This window comes from Oncorhynchus tshawytscha, linkage group LG10, assembly GCF_018296145.1.
Source record: "Oncorhynchus tshawytscha isolate Ot180627B linkage group LG10, Otsh_v2.0, whole genome shotgun sequence".
In the NCBI taxonomy this organism is placed as follows: domain Eukaryota; kingdom Metazoa; phylum Chordata; class Actinopteri; order Salmoniformes; family Salmonidae; genus Oncorhynchus; species Oncorhynchus tshawytscha.
In genome coordinates, this window is record NC_056438.1 from 22,752,543 (window position 1) to 22,770,496 (window position 17,954).

The window sequence follows — 17,954 nt, forward strand, 5'->3', positions numbered from 1 at the left end:
GCCTAAAAAGAACGTAGCAATCCCAGATGGTTGCCCATATCTAAAATGTACCGTTACAATATGTGAATTCGAGGCACAAACTGTCATGGTTCTACCTGTCACCAGAGGGCGGCAGAGACCGCCCTAGAGACATTACAGACACTCAGGTGTGTCCTATTTACTCATTATGATTTCCCTGAAGAGGTGTGTTTTCTGTTGTCCTTTGCAGGAGCTTGAATTTGTTCACCGTGTGCGTTCGTTTCATGATTGAGTTTGAGACGTAGCGCTTGTTTTTCAAGTGTACTGTGATCCGGCGGCTACCATTTCTCAGTAAAGTATTATGTTTATCCTTAACCACCGATTCCTCATCTGGTCTGTTCTCTGCACCTGGTTCCAACCTCACACAAACCAGTTATGTGATAATTGATTGCCAACAAATCAACATAGATACAATTTTTTTCTGTTTGTTTTCTTTTCCCGATTTCAGGCGTTACTAAAAAGATTTACGAAACATTTTAATGGCCATGGCACACGGATTAAACAGATAATAAACATATATTGATATACGATGGCATTTTACACTCATCGTGACCTTTATTAAAAACTGAATAATTGCACAACAGAAAGACCCTTACTAGGTTCACCTTTTTCTGCATTCTATTACGGTTACATTAGACATCACCACTGCTTTTTCCAAACCAAATAATACATTTAACCTGGTGATTTACCATCTCAATAACGTACCTAATCAACTCTCACTTCATTTTGGTAGTACTACCACTACGGTAGACAAGATCTGGTCCAGGGCATTGGTGACCGTGAAAGAACACACACTAATGCCCTGGACCAGAGCTAACACTTCACCAGACATCAGACACTGTATATGTAAATCATAGGCCATGTAGATTGACCTTAAGCTAGGATAGCTACAGTATGTGTATAGTATGCTGTTTTAAGCAGCTTTGAGATACTGTAACATGTCCTGCATAAAGACTTGTAGGACTTTAGGAGCAAAAGGTTAGGATAGAGGATTTGCATTTTAGCCTGAGGCAAAACCCAGGACAAATATTTTGCTTTTAACTATCCATTTCCTCTTCCTTCCATTTTCACCCTGTATGTTTACATGATTTACCACTAGGCCTACTTCATAAATGTTTTATTTACTGTTATGGGGAAGTTGAGGTTACTGTACATCCAGGTTTCCAAATCCCATTAGTGTTAAACTACTCTTTCCTCTAAGTAACAGACAAAACCAAACCTGTAAACTCCAACTTCTTAAGAGTCTTGTTAGGTCTATGGATTTGATCTGGAAAGGTACTATTAACTATGTCCTACTTTTTATCAACTCATACCGTTTATGCAGAAATGAGGAAACGCATACATACATCTTATACCATACTATATACAGACGTAGGAGAGATGGTTGCAATATAGGAATAGGAGGGGCATCAACAGCTACCTGGAAGTGGATCACTGAGGTTAATAAATCTTTTGAAATATTACCATAACATGTTTGATTTTGTACCCAAAGAAAAATGTCAATACAGACCAAAGAAAAAGTCAGCCGCACACTTCACTACAGGTTTTCCATAAAAACATTTTCTCCTAGTGACAGAGGGAACACTTCTGAATAATTGAAATGTGTTGCTGTGCCACAAGACGTCTCAATGGTGTCATTAGTTCCAAAGAGCCAAGAACAGAGCACAGAGCGAGGCAGAGGAGAGAGAAAAAGAAAATAACAGGCATGTAGTATGAGATAAAAGTGCTGATGCATGCCTGGCATTTGGGGACTTACTAAATCAGAGTGCATTATTTCAACTCCCGCAATGATGGAACGTGTAAACAGATATTTTGTAATCCGATCGGAGGGCAGAGAATGTTCCACCCCTTCCAAAGAGCAAATGCCCCCCTCTCCATCTTTCTCCCTGTCCTCTTCTCCTTGGCCCTCCATCTATCCCTGTTTTTCTTTATCCCCCTCTCTATTACATGCTCTATTTATATGTGGGAATCATAAAAGTCGCTGAGGCAGGTTCAAGGGGACGGCTTATGGCAAAGTTAATTTTAATTAGTGCCTAAGGGGAGAGGTGAATTGCTGGGTCACGCAAGTATACTGTATCATTACCAGCTTTTCCCAAGAAATCACTCCCTGGTAAGACACATCAGCATCCAACACATTCCTCTCTAAATAGTGTGGTATTTGAGTTGACATTGATGAGGTCTTCAGTCACTAAGTTATATTAATACGGGAAACTACAGCTCGCATTCAAAGATGAATTAACCTTGGTAAAAGGTACTTTCAGGTCACCTTCATTAACCTACATATCTCGTCAGTGGCAGAAGTACTGCTTTACAAGTGATCATTATTGTGATAGGAGCAGGACATCCTACTCAAAACGATCCGTCAGGAAGATGAAGGCTTACATGTACACATTGTCTACACTCAAGGTAATAACCCTGTAGATTTACATGGGTATAGATCAGTGGAGGCTGCTGAGGGCAGGACGGCTCATAAAAAAATGGCCAGAACAGAGCAAATGGAATGACAAACACATGGAAACCATGGAAACCATGTATTTGATACCATTCCACTGATTCCGCTCCGTTATTCGATACCATTACCATTACCACGAGCCCTTCTTTAACCTGTCTCCCCCATTCTTCAACACTGATTGAAGTGGATTTAACAAGTGACACCAATAAGGGATTATACTGTGGCTTTCACCTAGATTCACCTGGTCAGCCTATTTCATGGAAAGAGGTGTCCTTAATGTTTTGTACACTCAGTGTATATCAGATTAAAACAATAAAACAAATTACATCAGCACAGCAGTATTTGGCAGGTGCTTCTGATTAATCATCTAACCAAATGTTTTTAGTCCAGAGAATGTAGCTTGAACATCAAGGCCTGCCTATGACTGCAGCATTTGTTTATGTTTGCATAATGAAAAAAGTCATATGACATTAACTACACAGACAAAAACACATACACTACCGGTCAAAAGTTTTAGTACACTTCATACAGGGTCTTTTTCTTTATTTTGACTATTTTCTATATTGTAGAATAATACTGAAGACATCAGAAGTATGAAATAACACATATAGAATCATATATTAACCATAAAAGTGTTAAATAAATCCAAATGTATTTTATATTTTTCAAATAGTCACCCTTTGCCTTGATGACGGCTTTGCACACTCTTGGCATTCTCACAACCAGCTTCATGAGGTAGTCACCAGGAACGCATTTCAATGAATAGGTGTGTCTTGATTTGTGGAATTTTTTTCCTTCTAAATGCGTTTGAGCCAATCAGTGTTGTGACAAGGCAGGGGGTATACAGAAGATAGCCCTATTTGGTAAAATACCAAGTCCATATTATGACAAGAACAGCTCAAATAAGCAAAGAGAAATGACAGCCCATCATTACTTTAAGACATGAAGGTCAGTCAATACGGAAAATGTCAAGAACTTTAAGTTTCTTCAAGTACTGTCACAAAAACCATCAAGCGTTATGATGAAACCGTCTCCCTTGAGGACCACCACAGGAATGGAAGACCCAGAGTTACCTCTACTGCAGAGGATAAGTTCATAAGAGTTACCAGCCTCAGAAATTGCAGCCCAAATAAATGCTTCAGAGTTCAAGTAACAGACACATCTCAACATCAACTGTTCAGAGGAGACTGCGTGAATCAGGCCTTCATGGTCGAATTGCTGCAAAGAAACCACTAATAAAGGACATCAATAAGAAGAGCCTTGCTTGGGCCAAGAAACAGGAGCAATGGACATTAGACTGGAGGAAATTTGTCCTTTGGTCTGGAGTCCAAATGAGAGATTTTTGGTTCCAAACGCTGTGTCTTTTTGAGACATACTTAGCCAGCATGGCTACCACAACATTCTGCAGTGATACACCATCCCATCTGGTTTGTACTTAGTGGGACTATCATTTGTTTTTCAACAGGACAATTACCCATCACACCTCCAGTCTGTGTAAGGGCTATTTGACCAAGGAGGAGAGTGATCGACTGCTGCATCAGATGACCTGGCCTCCACAATCCCCCCGACCTCAACCAAATTGAGATGGTTTGGGATGAGTCGGACCGCAGAGTGAAGGAAAAGCAGCCAACAAGTGCTAAGCATATGTGGGATCTCCTTCAGGACTGTTGAAAAAGCATTCCTGGTGAAGCTGGTTGAGAGAATGCCAAGTGTGTGGAAAGCTGTCATCAAGGCAAAGGGTGGCTATTTGAAGAATCTCAAATATAAAATATATTTTTATTTGTTTTCACACTTTTTTGGTTACTACATGATTCCATATGTGTTATTTCATAGTTTTGATGTCTTCACTATTATTCTACAATGTAAAAAATAAGCAAAACCCTTGATGTAGAAAATAGTCAAAATAAAGAAAAATCCTTGAATGAGTAAGTGTTCTAAAACTTTTGACCTGTAGTGTATAGTAACAAAAATAAGTGTTGCCTGGGTTACTGTAGACTACCACCACATTTAACATATTTTATGTGCCATTGCAGGAGGTGAACTCTGCATAATAATACACCACATTCCAGAATCACCAGACCACTAACCAAAAAAGCCTAGGCACTGTATAGTAAAAACCTAAAAGTGGACTTAAACCTGCATTGTCACAGACAGTTTGGTAACGAAAGCTTTACAAAGCCAGAGTAGAGTATACCACCAACAGTGCATTGAAGGAGGGCCAAGGGCCTTCTGTTCACTCCTTGATGCTACTTCCCTCCAGAATAACTCTTAAACACCCAAAACAAATTCCCCAGAACATCTGTGCTTTAAAACCTGGCCATGGAATGGTCCCTTCAAGGTATTGTCGTCCCTCTTTCGGCCAAGCTATTCCTGAACAGCTGGCAAGGGTTATTCAGGACCAGGTTGAAACATTTACTACATTTTGCAACATGAATTATTTCCTCTGATCTGGCAGACTCACTAAACACACATCCTTTGTTTGTTAATGAGTGTTGGAGTAGGCTCTTGGCTATCCGTAAATAAATATTTAAAAAATCAAGAAAATGGTGGCATCTGGTTTAGTTAATATAAGGATTTTGAAATGATTTACACTTTTATTTTTGATACTTAAGTATATTTAAAACCAAATACTTAGACTTTTACTGGGTGACTTTCACTTTTACTTGAGTCATTTTCTATTAAGTTATCTTCATTTACTCAAGTATGACAATGGGGTTCTTTTTCCACCACTGGTGAGTGGACTGAGAACATTCTTATTAACAGCAACTTGAATTGCCGTTCAATGTCTACATTCACATTATTAAAGGCTGCAGCTACTGTATAACAAAGGCTGCATATTGTGTGGCCCTCACAAAGTACAATGTGTTTACTTTGTATAAATACATTTAGCTCAGGCTCCTGACATCCACAGCCTTCAGAAACTCAGTGTGCACTAGGTAATGTATTTGTCTCTGCTTTACTTGAATATTTCATTACGCTCTACACAGACAACATCATTGGGTAAAAAAAAAAAGCTCTGACATAACCAGAAACCTGTTATAAAAAATGCAGAAGGTCATTTCCTATTTATAAAATGCACGCTCAAGATGGGGCCTCAAATGGTCGTCTTGAAAGGTTTGCCTCTGCACCGGAGCAGTTATGCTGTGCAGCCTGTTTGATTTCTCTATGTAGAAACAATTACATGCAATTTGGCTCAATGGAATGTTATTTGCTCACTCCTGAAGAGGCATGACCCTGTAAATTGTAGTGTTTTACAGTAAGTATTCTGAAGCATGTAGTGTTGCATTTTCACGTATTCAGCTAATGAGAATTTTATAGGAGAAAATTAATCTCGACACTCATTAATATTAAAAGGATAGTTCACACAAATTGCAACATTACATTGGTTTCCTTCCATTTGGAGACAGTGGCCAGGTAAACAAAATGAAACATGGATTGATGTCTAACCTTGTACATAGACTGATTTCAGGGTAGGAAAATCAATATGACATTTTGTAATTTGGGTGAACTATCCCTTTAGTTCAATCAACTTTGTGTACACTTCAGCAATACACTACCTGGCCTACCTTGGCCTTCCTTCTCTGACCAACTGGGGACAGATTTAGTGTGTCACTTTTTGGTTTCGAATGAGTTAATGTTAACACAACTGTTTTATACAACCAGTATGACCTTGATGAAGTAATATTGAAGTCGTAAATAGTGTCATGACAACGTCATTGCAACTAGTTTCATACTTCCTCCACTGATTCTGTACAATGGCTTTAACTCAACATGTTATTGAACTCAGAAAAATTTAACCAACTGCATTAAAGCCATTGTGTTACATGCTGACCAGACCGGACACGTCGCGTGCGCCAGCATCGCAAAATAAATGTAGAACTCCATGTTATTCCATTATTGCACCCACACTGCTCGCGCTCGCCAACGAGCGTCTGCGTTGCCAAGGGCTAAAATAGAAGTCATTCCTATTTCTGACGCAGATCGCGCTGCAAGTCCTGCCTCTCTCCTCATTGGTTTTTAGAAGCAGGTACCCACGTGCCATTGGTTATACCCACGTGGGTGATTGAAAGATGAAATGTTTTGCCGGTTGTCGTGGTAATACTATGAAATTGTAGATGCCAATCACCATATAAGTTCAAAGATGAAAAAGCCCGGAAGGAGGAGAGATGACTAGAAACGATTCGGTTGTCCATTTTATGTGTAGATTAATTGCCGGAGTAAATGACCTTGTGCATTTCAGGTAAAATAACAACTCAATGTTTATATCCCAAGAGAAATTAGCTAGCAACAGCAAGCTAACTAAATAGTACAAATTAGCTAGCAAGTGCAAGCTAACTAGCTAAATTGCCATACATGTTTAATGCTTTTAGACCGGTCTCCAAATTAATGTCATTGGTTCAGAGTTTGTTTTGATATTTTAACCTGCGTGTCGTGATCGCGTTTGGTATATGGGGGCAAAATAAATGTATGCACGATAGCGCACGATGGTGCAAGCGCGCAGCCGGTTTGGGTTCCGTGTTATGTGTGTGTTAAAGACGCAATCTGGAAGTGGCACATCCATGTCTGGACTTTGAATTGAATGATATAGAAGTCATTGATTCTTGAACAATATAACGTGTACCCCATCACAACCTAAATATAAGCTTATTTTACTTAATTCTTTGTAAAAAAACAAACATATATATTGTCAACAAACTCTGTATAGCTTGAAAACATGGATAAAACTAACGTTTGAATGTCATGGACGAGCAGTTGTTGCATCCATATCCATCCAGATCTGTACGATTTGGAGTATGGTTACATGGCTGCTTCGTTGTTCCAGATTGCCCCTTCATTTGTGAACAATTGTTTTTCATTTGGTCGCAAGGGCAATAAAATCATAAAAAATGACATTACACTTTTCCCCCTTTTAAAAAAAAAAAAAAAAAAACCTTACTTACACACCCTACCACCCAGACTGCCCCTTTTAAGTTTTGAAAACATGACAACAAAACTGTTTGTGAAATGTTGAAAATGGGTCACTGCAAAGAGAGCAACTCTTCATGAACTAAGGCTATTTAGACGTTCAAAGCGGCATGTTATTAGCATCAATCAACGACAGTAGAGTCATATTAATCTGGTGCATATTACGCAGTCGTTTGCTGCTAATTATCCACATTAGAAGCAACTTCTTGCATGTTTCCCTAAATTAGAGAAGACCTTTAAGCTAATGCATGTCAATCAAGCTGACTTTGGCTTCTAAATGTTTGTGTTCTTCACTTAGTACCACTTTTGCTGAAGGTGAGCATTAAGTATTAAGTAGACAACCAGCTTGTCCGAAGCAAATAGATCATAGCAAAGCATGTGGTATCGCCAAAAGTAGGTGCTTATATATTGTCCTGACCTTTACCCCAACAGAATACTCACTCGAACTCTTCCTGTCTCGTCACATGCTCGGGTAAACACATGACATGAGACTGTCATTTTATTACATCCTTATCAAGGGATCCTATTGCATTTATCTCCGCACCAGCAATACAACAGGGTTTTGTTAAATCATTTTGCGTTATGACACTACTATGTAAAAGGCTGAAGTCCAATCTGATCGCAATGGTCTTTTTTTTTTTTTTACCCATCTACCTCCCCACCTGTTAAAGCCACACTCCATAATTTGTCCATGCCATTCAAAAAGTGTGAACAATAGATCTCATGACAAGGAAATTACTGAAGAAAATTGTAGGAAATGACCGATACCTCATTTAAAGTCACACGAAGCCGCTGGTATTGAAGCCACTAATGATGATCATTACATTATGTAGCCATGGAAAACATGACAATACAGTGACTCAGCCAAAATACTGACCCAGCCATAGCCCCATGAGGAAACTAGCTAGCAACTATAATAAAGGGAAAGGGGGATACCTAGTCAGTTGTACAACTGAATGCGTTCAACTGAAATGTGTCTTCCGCTTTTAACCCAAAACCTCTGAATCAGAGAGGTGCAGGGGGCTGCCATAATTGACATCCACGTCCTTGGCGCCCGTGGAACATTGGGTCAACTGCCTTGCTCAGTGGCAGAACCACAGATTTGTACATTGTCAGCTGGGGGGATTCGATCCAGCAACCTTTTGGTTACTGGCCCAATGCTCTAACCACTAGGCTACAACAACAACCCTCGGCATTGCATGACACCTTACTACAGTATGTAAAATGTACATAAAAACACACAAAAACACATTTGGTAACTGGTACCAGATGACGCTTAGAGTTACTTGTTTTCATGAATCCCAAAGACAAGCATGTTATAGTATATTACAGTGCAACTATATAGTTATCATGTACTTTCTATGTAAACAGGCTACCTGTTCATGTCTGTATCGTAAAGTGTTACCAAAAATCTATTTATGAGCAACTTACCTCCTAGCTCTTTGGACTATAATTATTCTCAGCACATATTTTGGAGTCCCCAGATGAAATTGACCCTGTGTAAACTCCAAACGTACTCACCCTCTTTCCTCTGAGGCTGCTCTCTCTCTCTCCCTTCTCTACTTCCCTGTCTCTATCCCCTTTTATCTAGCACTATAAAGTATGCAAATGACCTCTACAGGGACTGCCATGGCAACAGGTAATAGGTGATGAGGTACATAGTGTGCAGATATACCTTACACAACGTACTCCCTTTAGCTCGACTCAGGAGCACGTGTTGACTCTAGTCTTATCTTAATTGGCTGAGGTAAAAAATCAAGGGGGAGGGATGTCATGGCCTTGAGAAGATCATACGTTCTCATAACTCACGTCTTAAAATGTCTTGTAACCACATCGTAATACATTATACCTGTAGGCTTTAGGTCAAGCGTTACCGAAGATCTTTTATTGTCTAAGCTACACAGAGAAACAAATCATTTGACTACGTTTCTGAGGATTGAAATAAAAAATAAAGTTAAATGATGTGTCACTATAGAATGATGTGTCACTATAGAATGTTCCTGGTCTCCTGTCTGTAATCTGATTCATTAGGATGTAAAAGGCTGAACTGATCCTGTATCAGCATTCCTTCTCTGAGACGCTCGATACAGACGGCCCCTGGATTTCAAAAGTATTCTCTTACAAGACTAGCTGCATATTGAATTACATCCTGTGGTCACCAGATCTTCAACAAAGCATTAGAAATTCAAACCCAAAATTTGACTTTATATTTATTATTCAAATATGATTTTATAAGGGAACAGATGGGAACGAGCATATTTAGAAACAGCCAAGTTGTTGATATTGATGATGCTGTTGATGACCAACTTGTGGATGCATCACAGAGAGCCGGTTAAGTGCATTTTCTGTCGAGTTTTATGGGAACTATATAATTTGGTAACAACAGGATAAGGGTTTACTGCTTTCAGTGATAAACTATAATACCAACGGTGCATTGAGGGGGACATAATTATGTATATTAGGAGGATGTTTACTATGGGAGCAGCAAGGAAACAAACAGGAAACGCATCATTGCAGCCATATGAGAATGTTTAGTATTCGATAAGCATGGCCTAATGGCCCACCAGCCACTGACACTTTTTTACCAGTGTTTGGCAGGTAGTCTAGTGCTTATTTCAGACCCTGCATTAACATTTATGTTGATTCTACGTAATCGTATCTATGTTAAGTAGATTTTAAAATGTATATTTGTATTCATAATGTATCAGGAGCTTCAGTTCCACTCCTCACACCAATCTCAATACATTCCCAAATGTTCATCTAATCATACAACATGTAATACAATTTCAAGAGCACCCATATGTTGGATATCCATCATTTAATACTTTTTAAATATTTAATGGATAACATATAAAGGGCGATATTCATGACAGAAGACCAAATCCATTACTAAACTCTAAATGAGGGCACCTGACCTCGGTCTAGTAAGTTTATCAACTCTGATCTCTTGAGCGCACTTCAAAATGTTTCTATTCCATATGCTAGCTCAGGGGGTTGCAGAGGCTCGTCCTAGTGGTGTTTGAGCGCAGTCTCAATCAAAAAAATATTCACACCTCTACCGCCCAGGTGAGACCACCGCTGCCCAAAGTAATTGCTTCAATTAATGAAGTGTTGGGGCTCACAGGCAACCAGCAGACACTGGGGCCCAGCTGATCCCAAGCCAGTTAACCCAGCCTTAAACTGGACAAATGAAACCCTATTTTCTTTATAGTGCACAACTATTGGGCCTAAAGTAGAGAAAAAAGAAGGGGGCCATTTGGGACACAAGCTGGGCAATAGGTAAAATGCTAATGCAGCAAATTCACATTGGCCAGATTACAGATAATTTGGAAAAACTAGATGATTACTTCTTCTAGGATTACTTTTAAATTCAGAAATAATGTTTGCTAACGGTTTTTGACACCTTTCTGCTTTCTCAATGACATTCAAATCAGCCTTGATAAAAGGTACAAGTTTAAGTTTGTTCCACCTGAGCGAGTCTGACCACAAGTCAGAGACCACTATGATGACACACTAAATGTGTGTCATCATAGTGGTTTGCGGACAACACAACAGTGGTAGGCTTGATTACCAACAACGACGAGACGGCCTACAGGGAGGAGGTGAGGGCCCTCGGAGTGTGGTGTCAGGAAAATAACCTCACACTCAACGTCAACAAAACTAAGGAGATGATTGTGGACTTCAGGAAACAGCAGAGGGAACACCCCCCTATCCACATCGATGGAACAGTAGTGGAGAGGGTAGCAAGTTTTAAGTTCCTCGGCATACACATCACAGACAAACTGAATTGGTCCACTCACACAGACAGCATCGTGAAGAAGGCGCAGCATCGCCTCTTCAACCTCAGGAGGCTGAAGAAATTCGGCTTGTCACCAAAAGCACTCAAACTTCTACAGATGCACAATCGAGAGCATCCTGGCGGGCTGTATCACCGCCTGGTACGGCAACTGCTCCGCCCTCAACCGTAAGGCTCTCCAGAGGGTAGTGAGGTCTGCACAACGCATCACCGGGGGCAAACTACCTGCCCTCCAGGACACCTACACCACCCGAGCTTCTATCTCAAGGCCATCAGACTGTTAAACAGCCACCACTAACATTGAGTGGCTGCTGCCAACACACTGACACTGACTCAACTCCAACCACTTTAATAATGGGAATTGATGGGAAATGTAAATATATCACTAGCCACTTTAAACAATGCTACCTTATATAATGTTACTTACCCTACATTATTCATCTCATATGCATACGTATATACTGTACTCTATATCATCGACTGCATCCTTATGTAATACATGTATCACTAGCCACTTTAACTATGCCACTTTGTTTACATACTCATCTCATATGTATATACCGTACTCGATACCATCTACTGTATCTTGCCTATGCTGCTCTGTACCATCACTCATTCATATATCCTTATGTACATATTCTTTATCCCCTTACACTTGTGTCTATAAGGTAGTAGTTTTGGAATTGTTAGTTAGATTACTTGTTGGTTATTACTGCATTGTCGGAACTAGAAGCACAAGCATTTCGCTACACTCGCATTAACATCTGCTAACCATGTGTATGTGACAAATAAAATTTGATTTGATTTGATTTGTGTTTGATGGATTGCTAGAGAAGAGAAGGAATAGGCTTTTGTTGGCTACAGTCCAAGCTGTCTTCCAATGGTGCGACTGCTGTCAGCATTCAAAGATTATCCAACTTGAATAAACGCTTGGAGGTAAGCACCTTATATGTCCTACTGGACAGTTGCAGTTTATTAGGAAAAATACCATGCTATTGTTTGAGGATAGTGCACAACATCAAAAAACAATTTGCACGGCAACTGGTTTGATACATTCACCTCTGAAGGTAAATAATGTACTTACATTCAGTAACCTTGCTCTAATTTGTCATCCTGAGGGTCCCAGAGACACAAATGTAGCATAGCATTGTTTTTATACCTACCTTTGAACCCCTGCTGTATCTGGCTCCACACCCACCCCGTCCGGCCATCTAGATGTGTGAAAGTTAGTGTACAAGCTAATGATCCATCATGTATGACATTCCTGGGAGTGTTACGATTTTCTAGGTGTGAAGGAGAGTCGGACCTAAATGCAGCGTGTAGATTGCGATCCATGTTTATTCAACAAACGTAACACAAATCTAAATACAAACACTATAAAACAAATAACGTAATGAAAACCGAAACAGGCTATACTTGCGTAAACTAACACAGAGACAGGACCAAATACACTAAGGACAATCACCCACGACAAACTCAAAGAATATGGCTGCCTAAATATGGTTCCCAATCAGAGACAACGATAAACACCTGCCTCTGATTGAGAACCACTCCAGACAGCCATAGACTTTGCTAGATAACCCCACTAGCTACAATCCCAATACATACACACCAAAACCCCAAGACAAAACACACCACAATACAAAAACCCCATGCCACACCCTGGCCTGACCCAATACATGAAGAAAACACAAAATACTTAGACCAGGGCGTGACAGAACCCCCCTCTAAGGTGCGGACTCCCGAACGCACCTCAAAACAATAGGGAGGGTCCGGGTGGGCGTCTGTCCATGGTGGCGGCTCCGGCGCGGGACATGGAACCCACTCAGTCAATGTCTTAGTCCCCTCTCCTCGCGTCCTTGGATAGTCCACCCTCGCCGCCGACCATGGCCTAGTAGTCCTCACCCAGAAACCCACTGGACTGAGGAGCAGCTCAGGACTGAAGGACAGCTCGGGACTGAGGGGAAGCTCGGGAGTGAGAGAAAGCTCGGGAGTGAGAGGAAGCTCGGGAGTGAGAGGAAGCTCGGGAGTGAGAGGAAGCTCGGGAGTGAGAGGAAGCTCGGGAGTGAGAGGAAGCTCAGGCAGGTAGGTAGATCTACCAGATCCTGGCTGGCTGGTGGTTTCAGCAGATCCTGGCTGACTGGCAGATCCTGGCTGACTGGCGGATCTGGCGGATCCTGGCCGACTGGCGGATCCTGGCCGACTGGCGGATCCTGGCCGACTGGCGGATCCTGGCCGACTGGCGGATCCTGGCCGACTGGCAGTTCTGGCAGATCCCGGCTGACTGGCGGATCTGGAAGAGTCTGGTTGACTGGCAGATCTGGAAGAGTCTGGCTGACTGGCAGATCTGGAAGAGTCTGGCTGACTGGCAGATCTGGAAGAGTCTGGCCGACTGGCGGATCCTGGCAGACTGAAAGATCTGGCTTCTCCATGCTGACTGGCGGCTCTGGCTGCTCCAAGCTGACTGGCGGCTCTGGCTGCTCCATGTAGGCTGACAGCTCTGGCGGCTTCTTACAGACTGGCAGCTCTGGCGGCTCCGTGCAGACTGGCAGCTCCTTGCAGACTGGCAGCTCCTTACAGACTGGCAGCTCCTTGCAGCCTGGCAGCTCCTTGCAGACTGACAGCTCCGTGCAGACTGACAGCTCCGTGCAGACTGGCAGCTCCGTGCAGACTGAGAGCTCCTTGCAGACTGACAGCTCCTTGCAGACTGACAGCTCTGGCTGCTCCATGCAGACTGGCAGCTCTGGCTGCTCCATGCAGGCTGGCAGCTCTGGCTGCTCCATGCAGGCTGGCAGCTCTGGCTGCTCCATGCCGGCTGGCAGCTCTGGCTGCTCCATGCAGGCTGGCAGCTCTGGCTTCTCCATGCAGGCTGGCAGCTCTGGCTTCTCCATGCAGGCTGGCAGCTCTGGCTGCTCCATGCAGGCTGGCAGCTCTGGCTGCTCCATGCAGGCTGGCAGCTCTGGCTGCTCCATGCAGGCTGGCAGCTCTGGCTGCTCCATGCAGGCTGGCAGCTCTGGCTGCGCTGAACAGGCGGGAGACTCCGGCAGCGCAGGAGAGGAGAGAGGCTCTGGCTGCGCTGAACAGGCGGGAGACTCCAGCAGCGCTGTAGAGGAGAAAGGCTCTGGCTGCGCTGAACAGGCGGGAGACTCCGGCAGCGTTGTAGAGGAGAAAGGCTCCGGCAGCGCTGGAGAAGCGACGCGCACTGTAGGCCTGATGCGTGGTGCTGGTACTGGTGGTACTGAACCGAGAACACGCACAGGAGGCCTGGTGCGGGGAGCTGCTACCGGAGGGCTGGAGTGTGGAGGTGGCACAGGATGGGCTAGACCGTGAAGGCGTACTGGAGATCTTGAGAGCAGTGCTGGCACAGGACGTGCAAGGCTAGGGATGTGCACAAACTTCAAAGTGTTTCCTTTCAAATGGTATCAATAATATGCATATCCTTGCTTCAGGTCCTGAGCTACAGGCAGATTTGGGTATGTCATTTTAGTTGAAAATTGAAAAAAAAGGTCTGCACTTTGACCTTGTAAATGACCTCCCCATACCTCTTTAATGGAGGTGGGAGGTGGGTGGGGAGAGCAGTGCTGGATGAAACTGATGCATCATCAAAATATAGCTAAGATGCCTCAGGATTTACTTTCCTATTAATGAGCAAGCAGCAATCAAGAAGTCAAGCATCAAAAATGAACGCTCTCAACTAACCCAGTTGGTTAGTTCTAGTCAATAGCACTACCATTATTAACTTTTCTCAGGATACTGGCACAGGATGATTGACACTTGTTCTCTCGTCCTTTATGGAATAAAGGACTAGGTAATGAAGTCCCACCTGCCGCTATACCTGTAGGACACCCAATTAACCAGAGATCAAGACAGCGCCTATACGTTTGGTTCACTCTACCTCAATCACAGAAAGGTATACTAAATGAGTCATGCAAGATGGAATTTTGCGACAGAATTGGTAATGTAACGTCTAATATCATTTATCTTATTTAATAGATTGGAATCGCTGGTTAGAATTCATCCTCACATCTGCCAGGGGGCCACCATTACACTAATAACATTACAGTGGTAAAACAATGCAGTCTAAGGCCTGAGTTATACCTTCTGCTTCAATCGAGTTTAGGACAAACTTCATTCTAGAAACATACAGATTATAAATTATATTCTCTGTATGTTCCAAGAGCGCATTCCCCCTCACCCTCAAAGGTCCAACTGTCAGTGCCCACACCTAGCAAAACTCATGTCTAATAACCAGTAGGGAACAACTCCTTCCTCCAGGCAGGTCCACCTGCAGTATATGCGATGTGAGAGAGAAGCCTGGAATTAACCAACACGCAGGAGTGAAGAGTGAGGAGTGTCAAAATGTCAGAAGCCATAGCCGCCAATCAGGATAAGGAGAGCTAGGATGGAAAGCCTGAGGGGCCTGACCTTGAGAGTCAAAGCAAGGCTGTCCGTTTCCTTCTCTTTCTGTGTTGATGGAGTGAGGAGCCTTTCACACAGGTGCTTGTTAGCCGCACTCAACCACAAGAGGAGTGTGGACAGTTGATGGACACTCTGCAGGACATAAATTGAGACTGCAGTAGGCTTTGGGTTACGCCTCACCTTTCAGTACCTGTTCTGTCTTTCTCCCGGGATGGGAAACAAAGACAGAACACAAAAGTTGAAGACAACTTACAAAAGCTTGCCAATGGTTGCAGTGCTTTTCTTGACTGCTGAACAGCGGTACAATGTTATTTGTCTGACCTTTGGAAGATGTTCTCTGCCACAGCAGTGGTGAACCTGATATGTGTGGGGAGAGAGCAGCCTTTTTCTTATTGGATCATATTGTGATACGTTTCTCTGCAGCACGGTTGCACACTATGGGAGTAGATGGGTATCGTATTCATAATAAAAGGTAAGAAAGCTAAAAAAGAAAAGCCACTGAAGTCTCCAAGAGTTATTCCATTGAATCACCAAGGAGTGATCTATACATTATTATGAATGTCTGTAGATAGTCTGTAGAAACAAACTATACCTCTACCAGAAAGGCACATGCAAGTCCATTCAACAAACCAACAATTATGATCACACTCTGAAACGCATTTGCACAGACCCACGCACACGCCATATTGTCCAGGTGGATAACTGTACACAAGGGCCAGGAGTGACAGCTGCTGATGGACTGGCAGGGGGCAACACCCAGAACATGAAAGCCAAATCCAGCCATTGTCCAGGATATCGACAGAGCCAACATATCTGTAGCACTTGTACCATCTGTAGCGGGTGGAGCAGCTCCAGGAGCCTGGCTGATCAGAAAATAACCTCTTTGATATGAGAGGGGGGAGTTAACAAGTCTCCTAGGATATTAAATGCTATAGAGTGGGAAAATCTGGGAGAATTATTGAGAGCAATATTGGTTGAAGATAAATCAGGAATAACATGCCAGGCAGACCTTATTCATATGCTGTCTTTATTCAAACCCCTACTCTGTACTGAGGACCTCTATGAAGTTCAATGAGATAGGTCTATTCATTATTTAATGGGTGCATTTTTCTCTAGATCATTTTGACTTGGTCTATAGCTAAAACAAGGTCGACATACTGTAAATACCTTGCTATTTCTACAAAACACAGCTGCTCCGTGAAGCTAGTCAGAAAACAGTGCAAAGACTTTACTTCCCACAAAGAGACATGCTTTTGTCCTAAAAGAAATGGAGGGGAAAAATGTATTTCAAAAGCTTGAAGAAGAGCAGTGTATTTTGTTTAATTTCTACAAAATACAGCTGCTCCGTGAAGCCTGTCAAACTGTGGAAAAACTTTACTTCCACAAAGAAACATGCTATTGTCCCCAAACATTATAGTAATAAAAATACATTCTAAAATCTTTAACAAGAGCAATGTATTTTGTTTAATTTCTACACACAGCTACTCCGTGAAGTCGGGATATTTTTTTATATATATATTTTTTACTCCTACTGAGAATAAAAGCTGTGGGGTATAGCCAGTGGGTGACTACTAGGGCAGAGGCATATGCATGCATGCTCCTGATAACAGAAAGACTACATTAAAGAAAATAGACTAACCTATACAATCAGTCCAAGACACAGATTCAAAGTATCTACTCCAAAGTGCGGTATCACGCAGCTTGCAATCCTCCCTTTCAAAGCACAATGTCGTCCGCCATCTGTTTCCTTGATAACAGGCCCAAAGATGAAAACTTGAGATGCCTTCACTTTCATGTAAATAGCTAACCAATTTACTGAAATGTAGTTGCGTGACTACAAGAGCCTAGCCACTGTACGATACAGTGGCATGATATTTAAACTGCCTTGCTTACTCAAGAGAAAAAGAAACCCTTGATGAGCTGTGTGATTACGGCGCTAAGTAGTATACAGTGCCTTCGGAAAAAATTCAGACCCCTTGACTTTTTCCACATTTTATTAGGTTCCATCCTTATTCTAAAATGGATTAAATCACCCCCCCCCTCATCAGTCTACACACAATACCCGATAAATACAAAGCAAAAACAATTTTTTTGCTAATTTATAAAAAATATCACATTTACAAAAGTATTCAGACCCTTTACTCAGTACTTTGTTGAAGCACCTTTGAGGGCGATTAAAACCTGGAGTCTTATTGGGTAAGACGCTTCAAGCTTGGTACACCTGTGTTTGGGGAGTTTCTCTCATTCTTCTCTGCAGATCTTCTCAAGCTTTCTCAGGTTGGATTGGGAGCATTGCTGCACAGC

At 42.3% G+C, this 17,954-nt stretch overlaps 1 protein-coding gene across 3 annotated transcripts in view; it reads right to left on the reverse strand.

Moving 5' to 3' along the window:
- Positions 1–9,059, reverse strand: part of LOC112259966 (phospholipid-transporting ATPase ABCA1) — a 247,860-nt gene extending 238,801 nt beyond the window's left edge. For 2 of the 3 annotated variants that reach the window (XM_042328357.1, XM_024434680.2), the window contains exon 1: positions 8,957–9,059. The gene's annotated coding sequence lies outside the window, so the exon portion shown is untranslated. Of the gene's footprint in view, positions 1–8,866; positions 8,937–8,956 lie in introns of those variants that run through there. The other variant, XM_024434681.2, reaches the window with a different exon arrangement.
- Between the last annotated feature and the right edge of the window lie 8,895 nt (positions 9,060–17,954).